This window comes from Palaemon carinicauda, chromosome 4 (genome assembly GCF_036898095.1).
Source record: "Palaemon carinicauda isolate YSFRI2023 chromosome 4, ASM3689809v2, whole genome shotgun sequence".
Classification (NCBI taxonomy): Eukaryota; Metazoa; Arthropoda; class Malacostraca; order Decapoda; family Palaemonidae; genus Palaemon; species Palaemon carinicauda.
In genome coordinates, this window is record NC_090728.1 from 88,992,460 (window position 1) to 88,998,513 (window position 6,054).

Below are 6,054 nucleotides of genomic sequence, written 5' to 3' on the forward strand. Positions count from 1 at the left end.
ATTGACTAATTTAGATATAAGAATGAAGGTGAACACTTCGCACACACAAGACTTCCTTATACTTATCGCCCAGACAAACGAGGTTATTATACAGTAAATAATAATAATAATAATAATAGCAAATGTGCATAAAAAAAACTAAAGTTACGAAGCTGCCGATGAACTGATGATATTCATCTTTAAAATGAATATGTCGAGAACACTCCTATGTATTACCTTGGCGTTCCTTAGGGTATTACTCATCAATGTAACATTCCAAATGCAATAGCGGCTAATGGAAGATATTGATCACGAATCATTGTCCTTACCTTTTATTCTGACTTTTCAAGTGTTGCCTCTTCTCTAGGTCTATATGAGGTGAAAGAGAAATAAGATGGCTAGCTACGAAAAACTTTGCGGTGAAGCGGAGAGGGAGAAGAAAAACTTGTTTTACAAGTTAATGAACAAATGGATCTGAAAGTAAAAGACGTAAACAGAAAGATGTATGTTAGAAGTGCATGCAGGCCTGGGTCGATGGAGTGAGTAGCTTCAGGCTTTTTTAAATGATGAGAATAGAAGAGAGGCTGAGTTGAGTGATGGAACCCTTGATTGGCTTAATTTACGCTGTGAATATTTGTAAACTGACTGTTGAGGATTTAAGATCAATGATTAAGAGGTTCAAGAAAGAAAATACACCAAGCGTTGATGGAACTAGAAGGGAGGATCAGTAATGGTGACTGGCTATTACAGGGTTTGCAAGGTAGGTGTAGATTAGGAAAATGTGCTAAAGATGGGTGGGATGAATAATTGTTCTCTTTTATACCAATAGGAATTCATAAACCGCTACCTATAACTTACTATTGTTATTATTTATTATTGTTATTATCATTATCAAAACAATATTTCATGAGACAATTTAATCATATTTATATACTCTCAGAGAGACTCACTCTAAGGATTTTGTATTTAAATCAGCTGTGAAAAATGTAGTCTCCTGTAACCTATTTCAGAGAACTTTATAAAGACCCAGTAATCATACAACAACATCAGCAATATATGAACCCGTTTCTAGTCACTGTAGGAAAAATGCCTCAGACATGTCCTAGTTCATGTCTGGGGTTTGGCCATTTCATCACCACGCTGACCATTGCAGATTGGCGATGGTGGATCGCTCACCGGAAAAAATCAACCTAATTTAGTTTTGTAGGTAGTGGGTTGGCCAGGGAACAAGCCACCCGTTGAAAAACTACCGCTAGAGAGTTATGGTGTCCTTTGAGTGGCCAGACAGAATTACACTGGATCATTCTCTCTGGTTACGGCTCATTTTCCCTTTGTCTACACATACACCGAATAGTCTGGCCTATTTTTTTTTTTTTACTTATTCTCCACTGTTATACACCTGGCAACACTGAGATTACTAAACAATTCGTCTTCATCTAAGGGGTTAACTACTGCACTGTAATTGTTCAGTGGCTACTTTCCTTGTGGTAAGGGTAGAAGAGACAATTTAGCTGTGGTAAGCAGCTCTTCTAGGAGAAGGACACTCCAAAATCAAACCATTGTTCTCTAATCTTGGGTAGTGCCATAGCCTCTGTACCATGGTCTTCGACTGTCTTGGGTTAGAGTTCTCTTGCTTGAGGGTACACTCGGGCACGCTATTCTATCTTATTTCTTTTCCTCTTGTTTGGTTAAAGTTTTTATAGTTTATATAGGAAATATTTATTTTAATGATACTGTTCTTAAAATATTTTATTTTTCCTTGTTTCCTTCCCTCACTGAGCTATTTTCCTTGTTGGAGCCTCTGGGCTATAGCATCCTGCTTTTCTAACTAGGGTTGTAGCTTAGGAAGTAAAATTAATAATAATAATAATAATAATAATAATAATAATAATAATAATAATAATAATAATGGGTAGCTCTGACTAGTCCAGCTTTACTGATCATGGCGGTACACAAAGCCTTTCACCACGTTAAGGTATCCCCACCTAGATATGTATCATAATTATCGTCTATATATTACATTGTAAGATGCTCTTCCGTAATAAACAGAATGCTATTATTTTTATAGACACAAACACTTTTGTATTGACTCTTGCAGAAAAAAAAATCTTTATTTCTCTGTAATGGCACTTTATCCAGAATTGCTGAGATTATATTTGTAATAAAAGATTGTGGATGATTTGAGACGTGCGGTATTTCAGTTAATACAATTCATAAAAGTTTCAAAATGAGTATAGATATGGATATGAGAGAGAAAATAAAATTAAAAAATCGATGCATAGTATCAAATAACTTTAAAAGCTCTGCCTGTATGGAGACAAATGAGTATCTGATTAATTAAGGCTCTCTGGGCTGAGAGAGAGAGAGAGAGAGAGAGAGAGAGAGAGAGAGAGAGAGAGAGAGAGAGAGAGAGAGAGAGTCACTACTTTTTTTGAGATAGTTGACATAAACTGTTTACATGAAAATTTCGTAAAGCATTTATCTGAAATACTTATCAGAGCAGCAAAAGCCTCCAATAATGTATGATTTTTTTTTTCTTCTAAATCCTTAATAAAATAATTTGCTTGTAGGATTCTAGTTTACGCAGTGGTGACGTGAACACTAATATTTTGATAATACTATAGAAACATATATTATATAGGATGCAACTTATAGCTACGAGTTCTATTAAAGAATCTTCCAGTTTGTATTTAACAAAAATATTCAAAAAGTAGAGAACATTGGGTTAAGAAAATACGTGATTTTGTTCGTTGATGATAATGATGATGATGATGATGGTGATGATAATGATAATGTACTTTATATCCGATCATGGCTCAATTCATATATCAGAGAGAGAGAGAGAGAGAGAGAGAGAGAGAGAGAGAGAGAGAGAGAGAGAGAGAGAGAGAGAGAGAGAGTGCTAGTCTTTGCGCAATGCTTCGGGGTATATTGTGTTGGGGGAATTGATTTGTCTATTTGATCACAGAAGGCCTGCCTGATTGAACCTTCCGAGCACAACCCACAGGGGCATAAAGAGTAGGCCTATTAACCGAGAGTGAAACTGGAATGAGGGACCCATACGAAATGGATAAAAAGACTTAATGGATGAAATCGAGCTGTCATGATAACCTCGTTATAGTGAACTGTCCTGTTAAATGGTGGCACATTTTTGTGTCGAGTTTTGCTGCTTTTACCAAGTTGAAGAACTTATTAATTCGATAGGAATAGAAAGTGAATGTCAGTTTATATTTCCGAAGAATGGCCAGTGAAAGTCGCTTTAGAGTGGTCTATTGAGGACCATTCTGGCACAGATACAGATGTTTTGGCGTAAGTTCATTTGTCAAAGTTAATAGTGTGGTTGCTGCCTCAGTCTGATCCTAAATAGGCCTATGGTGTACTCTCATCTCCTCTTCTTCATGGCTTTGTTTTATGCACACATGAAGGAGTGTACACACACACACACGGGCGAGTTAGTGCGATCTTTGAAGTAGACAGTGATGGCGATTATTTACTAATACAATGCCGACATTTTGCTTTGCAAAGGAATATCCATACACGCATTATTATTATGAGAGAGAGAGAGAGAGAGAGAGAGAGAGAGAGAGAGAGAGAGAGAGAGAGAGAGAGATTGTTTTCGTAATAGAAGAAACAATTTGGGGATACTAAAGATTTTTCAGAATATGTATGGCCTTGGTCTGAGCTGAAACAACAGGTATACGATGTATTTGTCAAAGAATGAAAATGCGGGATTCCCTGCATCCTGTGTAAATTAAGAAACTTCTGAGTAATGCGCGATTACCTACTCGACGAGAGTGTTGTGAAACCAATTTCATTCTTAGAACATTTCCTTTAGCCTTCGAATTGAATAATAGACATAAGATGGAACGATCTCGTGTCAGAGCTACTTTAATTACCCATATTACTTATAGAAATGGATTCTATATGTTATTATAAACATGTAAACAATAGATCATAAAAGCTGTTAAAAATTTTTGATAGGTGGAAAGGTAGTCATTAAAAAAAAAGATGTAATAAATATAACTGCCCTGCTTCATAAATTTCCCCTTCAATGTGTTGAATCGACTTTCTTATCTCACATTATGCTAGGAATGAATTTATGCTAAAATCTACAAAACCAACGTAATGAAGCAGTTAAGATTCATAATCTTAATTGTATTTTTCCTTGTATTGTATATGCACATATAAACACATACAGTATGTACGCAAAGGTATAAAAGAGAAAAATCTGATGAGTTTAGTTTCGCAATACAAAATAGGTACGCCCAGCTATATGATGAACTGGAAGCAAGTAAAGAAGAAATGAACATCAATTTAAAAAAAATTTATATTAGGATCGGCACAAGAGAGAAGTGGAAAAGGTCTTAAACAAGATTAAGGGAAACTATTAGAAAAGACCAAAAATCGAATAAAGAAAATGTTAGAAATTTGGATAAAGAAAAAAAAAGAGATGAAATATAATTAGCAGAACTATCCAAAACAATGAACAAACTAAAATAAAGATATTCGTCAACAAAATCAGACTAAAATTTAGGAAACACTTAAGAAAGGAAGAAATATCAAACTGAAGAAAAGAAGATTTGGAACAGGGCACCAACAGATGTTTGCTTTAAAGGCTGAAAATGGAAATATTATCCACAATAGAGATGGAGTGATAAAAATTGCAAAGGATTTCTTTACAATGCTATACAATACTGATATAAGAAATAACTTCACCAATAGAAATAATGAAACACCTGAGCCGGTACCAAACGTAACAGTAGAAGTAAGGAAGGCATTAAAAGGCATGAAAAGAAGCAAAACAACAGGGAAAGATGGCCTAACAATTATTTTATTAGGAGATGGAGAGGGTTTCTTAGTAGTAAAACTCACTGCGTTCTACAGTAAATGTCTGCAAGAATGCTCTACACCTACAGCTGGGAAAAACTTTATCCTTATATTAATTCACAAAAAGGGAGAAACAAAAGACCTGAAAAATTACTGCCCAATAAGTTTACTCTCCATTATATATAAACTATTTACAAAGATCATATTACGCCGAATATAAAGACAGCTAGACCTTGATCAATCAAGAGAGCAGGCATGCTTTAGAAGTGGGTACTCAACAACTGATCATATCAATGTAATCAACCAACTAATGGAAAAATCAACATGGTATGACAAACCACTGTGTATGACATTTATAGACTATGAGAAAGCTTTTGATTTCGTCAAAACCTCGGCAGTAATGAAAGCCCTCCAAAAACAAGGAATAGAAGATCATATGTTAGAACACTTGAAGATATCTTTACAGGAAGTACAGCTATTCTAAAACTACATAAAGATAGTGAGAAAATTCCAGTTGAAAAAGGAGTTAGACAAGGAGACACCATCTCTCCTAAACTATTTACAGCATGCCTAGAAAATATTTTTGAGAATTTAGTTTGAGAAATGTAGGAATTAATATTAATGGGGAACACCTTAACAGCTTAAGATTTGCAGATGACAGAGTTGTGTTTAGTGAATCATGGGAGGAATTACAAAAGATGATAAAAAATTTGAATAGAGAAAGCAGAAATGTATGACAAAATTAATATGAGTAAAACTAAGATAGTGTTCAATGAAAATACAGCGAGACAACAAATAAGAGTTATGGACGAACCTCTAGAGATTGTTAATCAATATACTTACAACGGATAGACAGTAAATGTTTCCCCTAGGACACGAGACCGAAATTAAAAGAAGGATAAACATGGGATGAAGAGCATTTGGTAAGCATAATGATATTATGAAATATATAATGCCACTTTCTCTAAAAAGAAAAGTATTTAATGAGATGGTACTACCAGTATTAACCTGGAGCCTTATTAAAGCCTTAGGCTTAGAACATAAGCTACCTACAACTCAAATAGCTGTGGGAAGAATAATAATGAGAATAACACCAAGAGACAGAAAAAGAGCAACATGGATCCGACAGTAAACTAAAGTAGAGGATGTTCTATCAACATAGAAGAAAATGAAATGGGCATGGACAGGACAAATAATGAGAATTACAGACAATAGATGGACATTAAGAACAACAGAATAGGTTCCTAG